Raw genomic sequence first — 14,192 nt, 5'->3', positions numbered from 1 at the left:
GTCTGTGATCAAAGAGCAGGACTCAGTGGAAAACTGTCTAACTGAAATGTACTTCTTTATATCTCTGTTGTGAAAACATCGGGCCTCATTCATTCTTTGTTTCTTCAATGTGTTGATGAGAAAGTTTGTCAGAGAAGTCTGAGTCTCATTCATTAAACTGTCCTTACTGTTGAAACTGGTATGACAGAGGAATACATTGTGTTTGGAGTCAGAGATTTAGTCTCCTTTGAGGAGCTCTCTGTACAGTTTAACTTACAGTGCTCTACATTCTATGTTTATCTAATACTAAACACTTATTTCTGCAAATTTGCAATAACTGCAGCACAAAGATGTGCAGAACACAATCCAGTTGCATTGTACATGTCCCTGTGAAGTACAGGCATGACTTAATGAGCTCAGGGCACAGGAAATGACTGCTCTATGCATTCAGGTGAGAAAACTAACTTCATCACCCTGACAGCTTTCAATGTGGAGAGGCAGCGACTGAAGAGGCCCTGATGTGCCACAGGACATGCTCTCAGTTTAGAGAGACGAAAACACGTTTTGATTTCGTTGACGAGACGATGACGAGACGAAAACATTAGTGGCGGATTGTCAGACATTTAAAATCCATGTTTCCCCTGCTGTTCGTGTAATCTTTAGAAATAAAAGTGATGACTTCCTGTGACAGGCTGAGTTATTATCTGAGGGGTTCAGTGTTAGCTTGGTCTCTACCTGCAGCAGGTGTGCTTTATGAACCAGCTCTCCTCACCTCCATGCATCTGTCTCATCTTCATTGAGGATTTTTACCCCCGGTGTGCGTTAGTGACAAAGACACAAGACACACACAGGACGTCTGTTTAATATTTGACGTTGTTGCCGCTATCACCGTAAAAAGCTCCTCGTCTACAGCTTGATTTAATCCAGTTTGGTGAAACATCAGACACCTTCAGTAAGTTTTGAACAACTCCTTGTCATCAAAGATGCAGATGCATTTCAGAGTGCCGTGAACTCACTGACTGTCCAGTGCCTCTGTCGCTGCGAGGTGCATTCAGGGACCGTCGTAAAAGTGCAATACAGCCCTTATATTGTGTCCATGGCATTATTTGAATCAAGAGAATCAAAATATCTTCATAGTGGTCATATCAAGAATTTTTTCTTTTTACTTTTTAGCAGGCTAAATCATTTCACTTAAGATATTACACTAAAGTGTTAAAAGAGTGAAATGTTGACTATTTGAACCCCTGGTAACCCTGATACTGACAGCTGATCAGCTACATGAATTATTTTAAAGAGAGAACATTTTTTGGCAAAAATCAAAGATTAAAATCTGACTAAAACTAGACTAAAATGTTTTGAGTTTCCGTCAACTAAAACTAGACTAACTAAGACTATAAAGGGCTGAAAAGACCAAAATGTGACTAAAACTAACAGGCATATTCGTCCTAAGACTAAGACTAAGACTAAATCTAAAATAGCCACCAAACTTAAAACTACTCCTCTGCAAGTCCTCTCCCACTGAGAAAAGAGGAAATTCAGAAGCTCACAGCCGCCGTTGCCATTCGCCCACTCCATCACCACCGGGGAGTGGTGAAAAAACATATTTGGACTTGTTTTTCACAAAAGAATAATATATATATATATATATATTTAAATTAATTAATCGATAATTGATCGTTAACATTTCCAAAAATCAATCACGGAAAATACTTAAAATGTACATCCCTAAGTTAGCTATTGTTAGTACTCACAACTGTCATTATCCAGTTGTACCGGTGACACGATATCAGGAGAAAAGTTATAACACATATCATACTGTAACAGATCTACTGTTTGTTAAACATGTTCAGCGTAGATGCTCATAATTCCTACAGTGTTGACAGTTAGTGAAGGCATCAGGAGAGGTGTAGAGTGTGCGAGCGGAAGAGAGGAGAGACAAGAGGAGAAGTTTTTCATTCATTCAAACATTGATTGTTGCTTTGTTGGTTGGCGTGATCACGGCCGACAGTGACCGGTTAGTAAAGCTCAACATGTTTATGAATCGGATCGTCATCCTTACAGCGACCGGACGGACATACAATGTAAATTTCTGTAGGACTTACTGAATGTCATTCATTCTTTTGCTTGTCAGAGCCCTCGTGGTGAGAGCTTCTTAGACTCTGATCTGGACTACAGTCCTGAGCAAAGCCCCTTATCCGGTCAGAGGGGACACGGACCCCAGCTTTAAGTAGTTTTTAAAATATGTACTTTTACTTTGAGACAACTGCTGTGTCCACTGCAAATCACAAGAAAGATGGAGACAGACAAAACAGACAACAGTGGTGCAGACCTAGCTGGAGGCGAAACGTTGCGTTCTGTGACAGAAAATGAAGTAAACCCCTGACCACATTTAAGGGACTACTTTGGCTTCTAGTGCAAGAATGGCATAAGCATCATTATGCACTGTAAGCTGTGTTTGCCCAGAGTGACCGAGGTAGCAGCTTATAAAAACTCTACATCAAACCTGCGCCAACACGTAGAGGTAAGTTAAATTCAAACATTTATGCCGGTGCAATGGTAGTTAAATTACATTTTGTATTTTAGTATGAAGAGGTAAGTCAAAGGTGTGCTTCGACAGGTACAGTACAGCACAGGTACACACCGTAGACTGCGTTTATTATGCAGAAATCCAGTTTCATGGCTGTATCTGACCAACATGACCGAAACATGGCACAAAGTCAGTAAATGCTGTCATGCTCTCTGTGTTGTTATCCGATGTGCAGATGTGGACTCACCCTCACGTCTTTTTATTATATATGTAAGCTTTAATAGGACAGACAGTTTGGAATTTGAGTTAAGATTAAGATATGTTTATATTATTTATATGGTAACTATTTACATACAAGTTTATGTAAGTTATTATTTGTGTATGTATGTTGTTATAATTATTTCTACAGCGTCATCTAGTTGGGACCAAACGTGTTGAATGTACTTCTGTGGTTCTAATTACATTTACCTGGAGCTCGGTCATCCTGGCCTCTCATTGGTTGGCTCTGGAACTTGTAATGGAGTGACAAGGAAGTGTTGTTATGCCGATCGAGTGTGCTAAAAAGTAAAGTGCTTCAAGACAGTGTTATGTACAAGGTCAGAGAGGGAATGAGGAGGAGGGGAATCATGATTTGTTCAGATCTTCAGGTGTCTCTGTGAGCAAGAATTGTGCATTGTTAAATGTTAAAAGACAAAAATGTGATGCATGTAGAAAACCTTTTATCTATAAATGCAAATATTTTAAATTCTGTCTGTTAAATGAACATATTGATAATTATGTAAACATTTTGTTCACAGAGGAAACATCCATCAAAGCTGAAGGACTTCAATGACTTTGTACCAATATGGAAGCGAACCCTAGAACCACCAGATACCCCAATTGCCAGCCTCAGCCGCCTGTGAGCGTCTCTTCAGCTGTGCTGGACTCCTGTTTACTGCAAATGGAACAAGGATGACCTCTTCTAACTTTGAAAACCAGCTTCTGCTCAAACTAAACAGGAAGTTTAGTGAGTAATGTTGAAAAGAAGAAACCACAACAAAGGAACTTTAATTAAAACATACAGTGGGGCAGGGCAATTTTCTGTGTAGCAGCTGCCATGTGGTTCATTTGACACGTTTTTTTTTTTGGACAGAATATTCTATTGTGTTGACATGTTTCATGTTGTTAATACACTTCATTTGTAAAGATTTCCCTTAATTAAACAACAACAACTTTTTAAATTCAAATCTTGGTGTCCTTATTGCACTCCACAGGAGAGATCTGTTGTTAAATACAAAGTAACTTTTACTTAAAGTACATTTTATACGGGTACTTTTTACTTTTACTTTGAGTAAATTTTTAAACGGGTACTTCTACTTGTACTTAAGTAAAATTTTATCAAAGTACCAGTACTTGTACTTAAGTAAAATATTTCAGTACTCTTTACACCTCTGGACAGTTCTCACTGCCTCTGGTGTCAGTCATGAGAAGGTTCACCTAAAGGCATCTGGGCCTGAACTCGGTGGCCTTCAGAACACCTGACAAGAGACACACACAGTGTGAACGTTCCAGCAGTGTATCAATACATCATAAAGTGTGGGAGTGGAATAGCTGAAGATAAAAACAACACTGCTATCAATCGGTCAAGAGTTCATACAAATATTCTCACTCCCCGCTTGTCAATATGACGGCTTGCTCTGATGCCCTCCTCTTCCAAAAACAAATATCTGGGTCCCACGCAGTCGTCTCTTTGGACCATGGGCTCTAAGGTTGAGTTAGTGATTAAACATGTGCAACATCCAGCTAGTATTAAATCCTCATTATCTGACTTTAAGACATGCAACAATCAGTAACATTAGTTTACAACACAAAACGGTCACAGTCTGGTTTGGTTTGGTACCAAAACTTTGCTTAGTGAACAAAAATATCATTGAGTGTATGAAAGTACTGAAATACGTTCATCGTCTAAGTGACAAACTTCAGCTACAAAATAAAAAATTGTATCGAACATAACTTGTGTATCAACATTATTTAATGAATGTACAGACATAAGATAACCAATGGCTACGTTTACATGAGACTTTTAATTCCTCTTTAATTCAGAATAAAAATTGAATCCTCTTTAAAAAGATGAAAAATGACCTTGTAAACACCTAATTCAGAATGAAAATGACCATTCTGAATTAAACTTAAATCCGAAGTAAGTGTCTGGTTTATTCTGATTTTAAATCTGAATTGAATAATTCCTCGATCATGTATATGTTCATTCCGCTTTAAATTAATTCCAGCCGTTCTCCGGTCCTCTATCTCTCTTCTCGTCCTCAGCTGACGAAAGTGAAGCAGTATGTTTGTGTTGAGCTGCTTATTCAAAACTATAATCAAAATCAAAGTGAAAATTGTACTTATTGTGTGGTCTTCCATGTTGTAACTGAAAATAAAAGAAGCAAGAACTGGAGTCTGTTTTCTTCCGGTAGACGTAAATACGTCACACCCGCCCCTGTCGAATCAGAACCCTTCCCAACCCCCAGACCTTAAGTGGAATTGAATGAAGACGGTTAAACGCGTTTTCCATGAATACCTGAATTCGGAATTACTATTTCCATGTAAACACGAAGGAGAATACTTTTTTGTCAAAAAAAAAGTTTTTTCAAATTGTTCCAAAAACCATTCACAGTAATTGCTTTTTCGATGTGTTTAACGTCGGGTGCAACATTTTCACTTTTTTTCATGTTTTTCGGCTTTGGGAGCAAAAATTCCTATTTGAGACAACCCAACTTTTCGAAAGGTCCGGGGTCAACGTTTTGGTCAAAAAAATGTTTTTTTCAAATTGTTGCAAAAACCATTCACAGTCATTGCTTTTTCGATGTGTTTAAGCGTAGGCACAACATTTTCACTTTTTTTCATGTTTTTCGGCTTTGGGAGCCAAAAAATCCTATTTGAGACAACCAAACTTTTCGAAAGGTCCGGGGTCAACGTTTTGGTCAAAGAAATGTTTTTTTCAAACAGGTGCAAAAACCATTCACAGTCATTGCTTTTTGGGTGTGTTTAAGCATAGGCACAACATTTTCACTTTTTTTCATGTTTTTCGGCTTTGGGAGCCAAAAATCCTATTTGAGACAACCGAACTTTTCGAAAGGTCCGGGGTCAACGTTTTGGTCAAAAAAATGTTTTTTTCAAATTGTTCCAAAAACCATTCACAGTCATTGCTTTTTCGATGTGTTTAAGCATAGGCACAACATTTTCACTTTTTTTCATGTTTTTCGGCTTTGGGAGCCAAAAATCCTATTTGAGACAACCCAACTTTTCGAAAGGTCCGGGGTCAACGTTTTGGTCAAAAAAATGTTTTTTTCAAATTGTTCCAAAAACCATTCACAGTCATTGCTTTTTCGATGTGTTTAAGCATAGGCACAACATTTTCACTTTTTTTCATGTTTTTCGGCTTTGGGAGCCAAAAATCCTATTTGAGACAACCCAACTTTTCGAAAGGTCCGGGGTCAACGTTTTGGTCAAAAAAATGTTTTTTTCAAATTGTTCCAAAAACCATTCACAGTCATTGCTTTTTCGATGTGTTTAAGCATAGGCACAACATTTTCACTTTTTTTCATGTTTTTCGGCTTTGGGAGCCAAAAATCCTATTTGAGACAACCCAACTTTTCGAAAGGTCCGGGGTCAACGTTTTGGTCAAAAAATGTTTTTTTCAAATTGTTCCAAAAACCATTCACAGTCATTGCTTTTTCGATGTGTTTAAGCATAGGCACAACATTTTCACTTTTTTTCATGTTTTTCGGCTTTGGGAGCCAAAAATCCTATTTGAGACAACCGAACTTTTCGAAAGGTCCGGGGTCAACGTTTTGGTCAAAAAAATGTTTTTTTCAAATTGTTCCAAAAACCATTCACAGTCATTGCTTTTTCGATGTGTTTAAGCATAGGCACAACATTTTCACTTTTTTTCATGTTTTTCGGCTTTGGGAGCCAAAAATCCTATTTGAGACAACCCAACTTTTCGAAAGGTCCGGGGTCAACGTTTTGGTCAAAGAAATGTTTTTTTCAAATTGTTCCAAAAACCATTCACAGTCATTGCTTTTTCGATGTGTTTAAGCATAGGCACAACATTTTCACTTTTTTTCATGTTTTTCGGCTTTGGGAGCCAAAAATCCTATTTGAGACAACCCAACTTTTCGAAAGGTCCGGGGTCAACGTTTTGGTCAAAGAAATGTTTTTTTCAAATTGTTCCAAAAACCATTCACAGTCATTGCTTTTTCGATGTGTTTAAGCATAGGCACAACATTTTCACTTTTTTTCATGTTTTTCGGCTTTGGGAGCCAAAAATCCTATTTGAGACAACCCAACTTTTCGAAAGGTCCGGGGTCAACGTTTTGGTCAAAGAAATGTTTTTTTCAAATTGTTCCAAAAACCATTCACAGTCATTGCTTTTTCGATGTGTTTAAGCATAGGCACAACATTTTCACTTTTTTTCATGTTTTTCGGCTTTGGGAGCCAAAAATCCTATTTGAGACAACCCAACTTTTCGAAAGGTCCGGGGTCAACGTTTTGGTCAAAGAAATGTTTTTTTCAAATTGTTCCAAAAACCATTCACAGTCATTGCTTTTTCGATGTGTTTAAGCATAGGCACAACATTTTCACTTTTTTTCATGTTTTTCGGCTTTGGGAGCCAAAAATCCTATTTGAGACAACCCAACTTTTCGAAAGGTCCGGGGTCAACGTTTTGGTCAAAGAAATGTTTTTTTCAAATTGTTCCAAAAACCATTCACAGTCATTGCTTTTTCGATGTGTTTAAGCATAGGCACAACATTTTCACTTTTTTTCATGTTTTTCGGCTTTGGGAGCCAAAAATCCTATTTGAGACAACCCAACTTTTCGAAAGGTCCGGGGTCAACGTTGTGGTCAAAGAAATGTTTTTTTCAAATTGTTCCAAAAACCATTCACAGTCATTGCTTTTTCGATGTGTTTAAGCATAGGCACAACATTTTCACTTTTTTTCATGTTTTTCGGCTTTGGGAGCCAAAAATCCTATTTGAGACAACCCAACTTTTCGAAAGGTCCGGGGTCAACGTTTTGGTCAAAGAAATGTTTTTTTCAAATTGTTCCAAAAACCATTCACAGTCATTGCTTTTTCGATGTGTTTAAGCATAGGCACAACATTTTCACTTTTTTTCATGTTTTTCGGCTTTGGGAGCCAAAAATCCTATTTGAGACAACCCAACTTTTCGAAAGGTCCGGGGTCAACGTTTTGGTCAAAGAAATGTTTTTTTCAAATTGTTCCAAAAACCATTCACAGTCATTGCTTTTTCGATGTGTTTAAGCATAGGCACAACATTTTCACTTTTTTTTCATGTTTTTCGGCTTTGGGAGCCAAAAATCCTATTTGAGACAACCCAACTTTTCGAAAGGTCCGGGGTCAACGTTTTGGTCAAAGAAATGTTTTTTTCAAATTGTTCCAAAAACCATTCACAGTCATTGCTTTTTCGATGTGTTTAAGCATAGGCACAACATTTTCACTTTTTTTCATGTTTTTCGGCTTTGGGAGCCAAAAATCCTATTTGAGACAACCCAACTTTTCGAAAGGTCCGGGGTCAACGTTTTGGTCAAAGAAATGTTTTTTTCAAATTGTTCCAAAAACCATTCACAGTCATTGCTTTTTCGATGTGTTTAAGCATAGGCACAACATTTTCACTTTTTTTCATGTTTTTCGGCTTTGGGAGCCAAAAATCCTATTTGAGACAACCCAACTTTTCGAAAGGTCCGGGGTCAACGTTTTGGTCAAAGAAATGTTTTTTTCAAATTGTTCCAAAAACCATTCACAGTCATTGCTTTTTCGATGTGTTTAAGCATAGGCACAACATTTTCACTTTTTTTCATGTTTTTCGGCTTTGGGAGCCAAAAATCCTATTTGAGACAACCCAACTTTTCGAAAGGTCCGGGGTCAACGTTTTGGTCAAAGAAATGTTTTTTTCAAATTGTTCCAAAAACCATTCACAGTCATTGCTTTTTCGATGTGTTTAAGCATAGGCACAACATTTTCACTTTTTTTCATGTTTTTCGGCTTTGGGAGCCAAAAATCCTATTTGAGACAACCCAACTTTTCGAAAGGTCCGGGGTCAACGTTTTGGTCAAAGAAATGTTTTTTTCAAATTGTTCCAAAAACCATTCACAGTCATTGCTTTTTCGATGTGTTTAAGCATAGGCACAACATTTTCACTTTTTTTCATGTTTTTCGGCTTTGGGAGCCAAAAATCCTATTTGAGACAACCCAACTTTTCGAAAGGTCCGGGGTCAACGTTTTGGTCAAAGAAATGTTTTTTTCAAATTGTTCCAAAAACCATTCACAGTCATTGCTTTTTCGATGTGTTTAAGCATAGGCACAACATTTTCACTTTTTTTCATGTTTTTCGGCTTTGGGAGCCAAAAATCCTATTTGAGACAACCCAACTTTTCGAAAGGTCCGGGGTCAACGTTTTGGTCAAAGAAATGTTTTTTTCAAATTGTTCCAAAAACCATTCACAGTCATTGCTTTTTCGATGTGTTTAAGCATAGGCACAACATTTTCACTTTTTTTCATGTTTTTCGGCTTTGGGAGCCAAAAATCCTATTTGAGACAACCCAACTTTTCGAAAGGTCCGGGGTCAACGTTTTGGTCAAAGAAATGTTTTTTTCAAATTGTTCCAAAAACCATTCACAGTCATTGCTTTTTCGATGTGTTTAAGCATAGGCACAACATTTTCACTTTTTTTCATGTTTTTCGGCTTTGGGAGCCAAAAATCCTATTTGAGACAACCCAACTTTTCGAAAGGTCCGGGGTCAACGTTTTGGTCAAAGAAATGTTTTTTTCAAATTGTTCCAAAAACCATTCACAGTCATTGCTTTTTCGATGTGTTTAAGCATAGGCACAACATTTTCACTTTTTTTCATGTTTTTCGGCTTTGGGAGCCAAAAATCCTATTTGAGACAACCCAACTTTTCGAAAGGTCCGGGGTCAACGTTTTGGTCAAAGAAATGTTTTTTTCAAATTGTTCCAAAAACCATTCACAGTCATTGCTTTTTCGATGTGTTTAAGCATAGGCACAACATTTTCACTTTTTTTCATGTTTTTCGGCTTTGGGAGCCAAAAATCCTATTTGAGACAACCCAACTTTTCGAAAGGTCCGGGGTCAACGTTTTGGTCAAAGAAATGTTTTTTTCAAATTGTTCCAAAAACCATTCACAGTCATTGCTTTTTCGATGTGTTTAAGCATAGGCACAACATTTTCACTTTTTTTCATGTTTTTCGGCTTTGGGAGCCAAAAATCCTATTTGAGACAACCCAACTTTTCGAAAGGTCCGGGGTCAACGTTTTGGTCAAAGAAATGTTTTTTTCAAATTGTTCCAAAAACCATTCACAGTCATTGCTTTTTCGATGTGTTTAAGCATAGGCACAACATTTTCACTTTTTTTCATGTTTTTCGGCTTTGGGAGCCAAAAATCCTATTTGAGACAACCCAACTTTTCGAAAGGTCCGGGGTCAACGTTTTGGTCAAAGAAATGTTTTTTTCAAATTGTTCCAAAAACCATTCACAGTCATTGCTTTTTCGATGTGTTTAAGCATAGGCACAACATTTTCACTTTTTTTCATGTTTTTCGGCTTTGGGAGCCAAAAATCCTATTTGAGACAACCCAACTTTTCGAAAGGTCCGGGGTCAACGTTTTGGTCAAAGAAATGTTTTTTTCAAATTGTTCCAAAAACCATTCACAGTCATTGCTTTTTCGATGTGTTTAAGCATAGGCACAACATTTTCACTTTTTTTCATGTTTTTCGGCTTTGGGAGCCAAAAATCCTATTTGAGACAACCCAACTTTTCGAAAGGTCCGGGGTCAACGTTTTGGTCAAAGAAATGTTTTTTTCAAATTGTTCCAAAAACCATTCACAGTCATTGCTTTTTCGATGTGTTTAAGCATAGGCACAACATTTTCACTTTTTTTCATGTTTTTCGGCTTTGGGAGCCAAAAATCCTATTTGAGACAACCCAACTTTTCGAAAGGTCCGGGGTCAACGTTTTGGTCAAAGAAATGTTTTTTTCAAATTGTTCCAAAAACCATTCACAGTCATTGCTTTTTCGATGTGTTTAAGCATAGGCACAACATTTTCACTTTTTTTCATGTTTTTCGGCTTTGGGAGCCAAAAATCCTATTTGAGACAACCCAACTTTTCGAAAGGTCCGGGGTCAACGTTTTGGTCAAAGAAATGTTTTTTTCAAATTGTTCCAAAAACCATTCACAGTCATTGCTTTTTCGATGTGTTTAAGCATAGGCACAACATTTTCACTTTTTTTCATGTTTTTTCGGCTTTGGGAGCCAAAAATCCTATTTGAGACAACCCAACTTTTCTAATGGTCCGGGGTCAACGTTTTGGTCAAAGAAATGTTTTTTTCAAATTGTTCCAAAAACCATTCACAGTCATTGCTTTTTCGATGTGTTTAAGCATAGGCACAACATTTTCACTTTTTTTCATGTTTTTCGGCTTTGGGAGCCAAAAATCCTATTTGAGACAACCCAACTTTTCGAAAGGTCCGGGGTCAACGTTTTGGTCAAAGAAATGTTTTTTTCAAATTGTTCCAAAAACCATTCACAGTCATTGCTTTTTCGATGTGTTTAAGCATAGGCACAACATTTTCACTTTTTTTCATGTTTTTTCGGCTTTGGGAGCCAAAAATCCTATTTGAGACAACCCAACTTTTCGAAAGGTCCGGGGTCAACGTTTTGGTCAAAGAAATGTTTTTTTCAAATTGTTCCAAAAACCATTCACAGTCATTGCTTTTTCGATGTGTTTAAGCATAGGCACAACATTTTCACTTTTTTTCATGTTTTTCGGCTTTGGGAGCCAAAAATCCTATTTGAGACAACCCAACTTTTCGAAAGGTCCGGGGTCAACGTTTTGGTCAAAGAAATGTTTTTTTCAAATTGTTCCAAAAACCATTCACAGTCATTGCTTTTTCGATGTGTTTAAGCATAGGCACAACATTTTCACTTTTTTTCATGTTTTTCGGCTTTGGGAGCCAAAAATCCTATTTGAGACAACCCAACTTTTCGAAAGGTCCGGGGTCAACGTTTTGGTCAAAGAAATGTTTTTTTCAAATTGTTCCAAAAACCATTCACAGTCATTGCTTTTTCGATGTGTTTAAGCATAGGCACAACATTTTCACTTTTTTTCATGTTTTTCGGCTTTGGGAGCCAAAAATCCTATTTGAGACAACCCAACTTTTCGAAAGGTCCGGGGTCAACGTTTTGGTCAAAGAAATGTTTTTTTCAAATTGTTCCAAAAACCATTCACAGTCATTGCTTTTTCGATGTGTTTAAGCATAGGCACAACATTTTCACTTTTTTTCATGTTTTTCGGCTTTGGGAGCCAAAAATCCTATTTGAGACAACCCAACTTTTCGAAAGGTCCGGGGTCAACGTTTTGGTCAAAGAAATGTTTTTTTCAAATTGTTCCAAAAACCATTCACAGTCATTGCTTTTTCGATGTGTTTAAGCATAGGCACAACATTTTCACTTTTTTTCATGTTTTTCGGCTTTGGGAGCCAAAAATCCTATTTGAGACAACCCAACTTTTCGAAAGGTCCGGGGTCAACGTTTTGGTCAAAGAAATGTTTTTTTCAAATTGTTCCAAAAACCATTCACAGTCATTGCTTTTTCGATGTGTTTAAGCATAGGCACAACATTTTCACTTTTTTTCATGTTTTTCGGCTTTGGGAGCCAAAAATCCTATTTGAGACAACCCAACTTTTCGAAAGGTCCGGGGTCAACGTTTTGGTCAAAGAAATGTTTTTTTCAAATTGTTCCAAAAACCATTCACAGTCATTGCTTTTTCGATGTGTTTAAGCATAGGCACAACATTTTCACTTTTTTTCATGTTTTTCGGCTTTGGGAGCCAAAAATCCTATTTGAGACAACCCAACTTTTCGAAAGGTCCGGGGTCAACGTTTTGGTCAAAGAAATGTTTTTTTCAAATTGTTCCAAAAACCATTCACAGTCATTGCTTTTTCGATGTGTTTAAGCATAGGCACAACATTTTCACTTTTTTTCATGTTTTTCGGCTTTGGGAGCCAAAAATCCTATTTGAGACAACCCAACTTTTCGAAAGGTCCGGGGTCAACGTTTTGGTCAAAGAAATGTTTTTTTCAAATTGTTCCAAAAACCATTCACAGTCATTGCTTTTTCGATGTGTTTAAGCATAGGCACAACATTTTCACTTTTTTTCATGTTTTTCGGCTTTGGGAGCCAAAAATCCTATTTGAGACAACCCAACTTTTCGAAAGGTCCGGGGTCAACGTTTTGGTCAAAGAAATGTTTTTTTCAAATTGTTCCAAAAACCATTCACAGTCATTGCTTTTTCGATGTGTTTAAGCATAGGCACAACATTTTCACTTTTTTTCATGTTTTTCGGCTTTGGGAGCCAAAAATCCTATTTGAGACAACCCAACTTTTCGAAAGGTCCGGGGTCAACGTTTTGGTCAAAGAAATGTTTTTTTCAAATTGTTCCAAAAACCATTCACAGTCATTGCTTTTTCGATGTGTTTAAGCATAGGCACAACATTTTCACTTTTTTTCATGTTTTTCGGCTTTGGGAGCCAAAAATCCTATTTGAGACAACCCAACTTTTCGAAAGGTCCGGGGTCAACGTTTTGGTCAAAGAAATGTTTTTTTCAAATTGTTCCAAAAACCATTCACAGTCATTGCTTTTTCGATGTGTTTAAGCATAGGCACAACATTTTCACTTTTTTTCATGTTTTTCGGCTTTGGGAGCCAAAAATCCTATTTGAGACAACCCAACTTTTCGAAAGGTCCGGGGTCAACGTTTTGGTCAAAGAAATGTTTTTTTCAAATTGTTCCAAAAACCATTCACAGTCATTGCTTTTTCGATGTGTTTAAGCATAGGCACAACATTTTCACTTTTTTTCATGTTTTTCGGCTTTGGGAGCCAAAAATCCTATTTGAGACAACCCAACTTTTCGAAAGGTCCGGGGTCAACGTTTTGGTCAAAGAAATGTTTTTTTCAAATTGTTCCAAAAACCATTCACAGTCATTGCTTTTTCGATGTGTTTAAGCATAGGCACAACATTTTCACTTTTTTTCATGTTTTTCGGCTTTGGGAGCCAAAAATCCTATTTGAGACAACCCAACTTTTCGAAAGGTCCGGGGTCAACGTTTTGGTCAAAGAAATGTTTTTTTCAAATTGTTCCAAAAACCATTCACAGTCATTGCTTTTTCGATGTGTTTAAGCATAGGCACAACATTTTCACTTTTTTTCATGTTTTTCGGCTTTGGGAGCCAAAAATCCTATTTGAGACAACCCAACTTTTCGAAAGGTCCGGGGTCAACGTTTTGGTCAAAGAAATGTTTTTTTCAAATTGTTCCAAAAACCATTCACAGTCATTGCTTTTTCGATGTGTTTAAGCATAGGCACAACATTTTCACTTTTTTTCATGTTTTTCGGCTTTGGGAGCCAAAAATCCTATTTGAGACAACCCAACTTTTCGAAAGGTCCGGGGTCAACGTTTTGGTCAAAGAAATGTTTTTTTCAAATTGTTCCAAAAACCATTCACAGTCATTGCTTTTTCGATGTGTTTAAGCATAGGCACAACATTTTCACTTTTTTTCATGTTTTTCGGCTTTGGGAGCCAAAAATCCTATTTGAGACAACCCAACTTAC

At 37.2% G+C, this 14,192-nt stretch overlaps 1 protein-coding gene and 1 long non-coding RNA gene across 2 annotated transcripts in view; one reads left to right on the top strand and one right to left on the bottom strand.

Moving 5' to 3' along the window:
• The window catches only part of LOC117825078 (NACHT, LRR and PYD domains-containing protein 12-like), a gene marked incomplete at its 5' end in the record, with an annotated part of 108,709 nt that overhangs the window by 39,578 nt on the left and 54,939 nt on the right, over positions 1 to 14,192 (bottom strand). The gene's annotated exons all lie outside the window — the stretch shown is intronic.
• On the top strand, positions 2,812 to 3,732 carry LOC117825081. The gene is made up of 2 exons (XR_004633775.1): positions 2,812 to 3,161; positions 3,304 to 3,732. It is a non-coding gene; the product is annotated as an uncharacterized LOC117825081 (long non-coding RNA).

Source organism: Notolabrus celidotus, chromosome 14 (genome assembly GCF_009762535.1).
Source record: "Notolabrus celidotus isolate fNotCel1 chromosome 14, fNotCel1.pri, whole genome shotgun sequence".
Taxonomy (NCBI): Eukaryota; Metazoa; Chordata; class Actinopteri; order Labriformes; family Labridae; genus Notolabrus; species Notolabrus celidotus.
The sequence above is the reverse complement of the archived record's forward strand: the minus strand, read 5'-3'. Positions and strand labels throughout refer to the sequence as shown.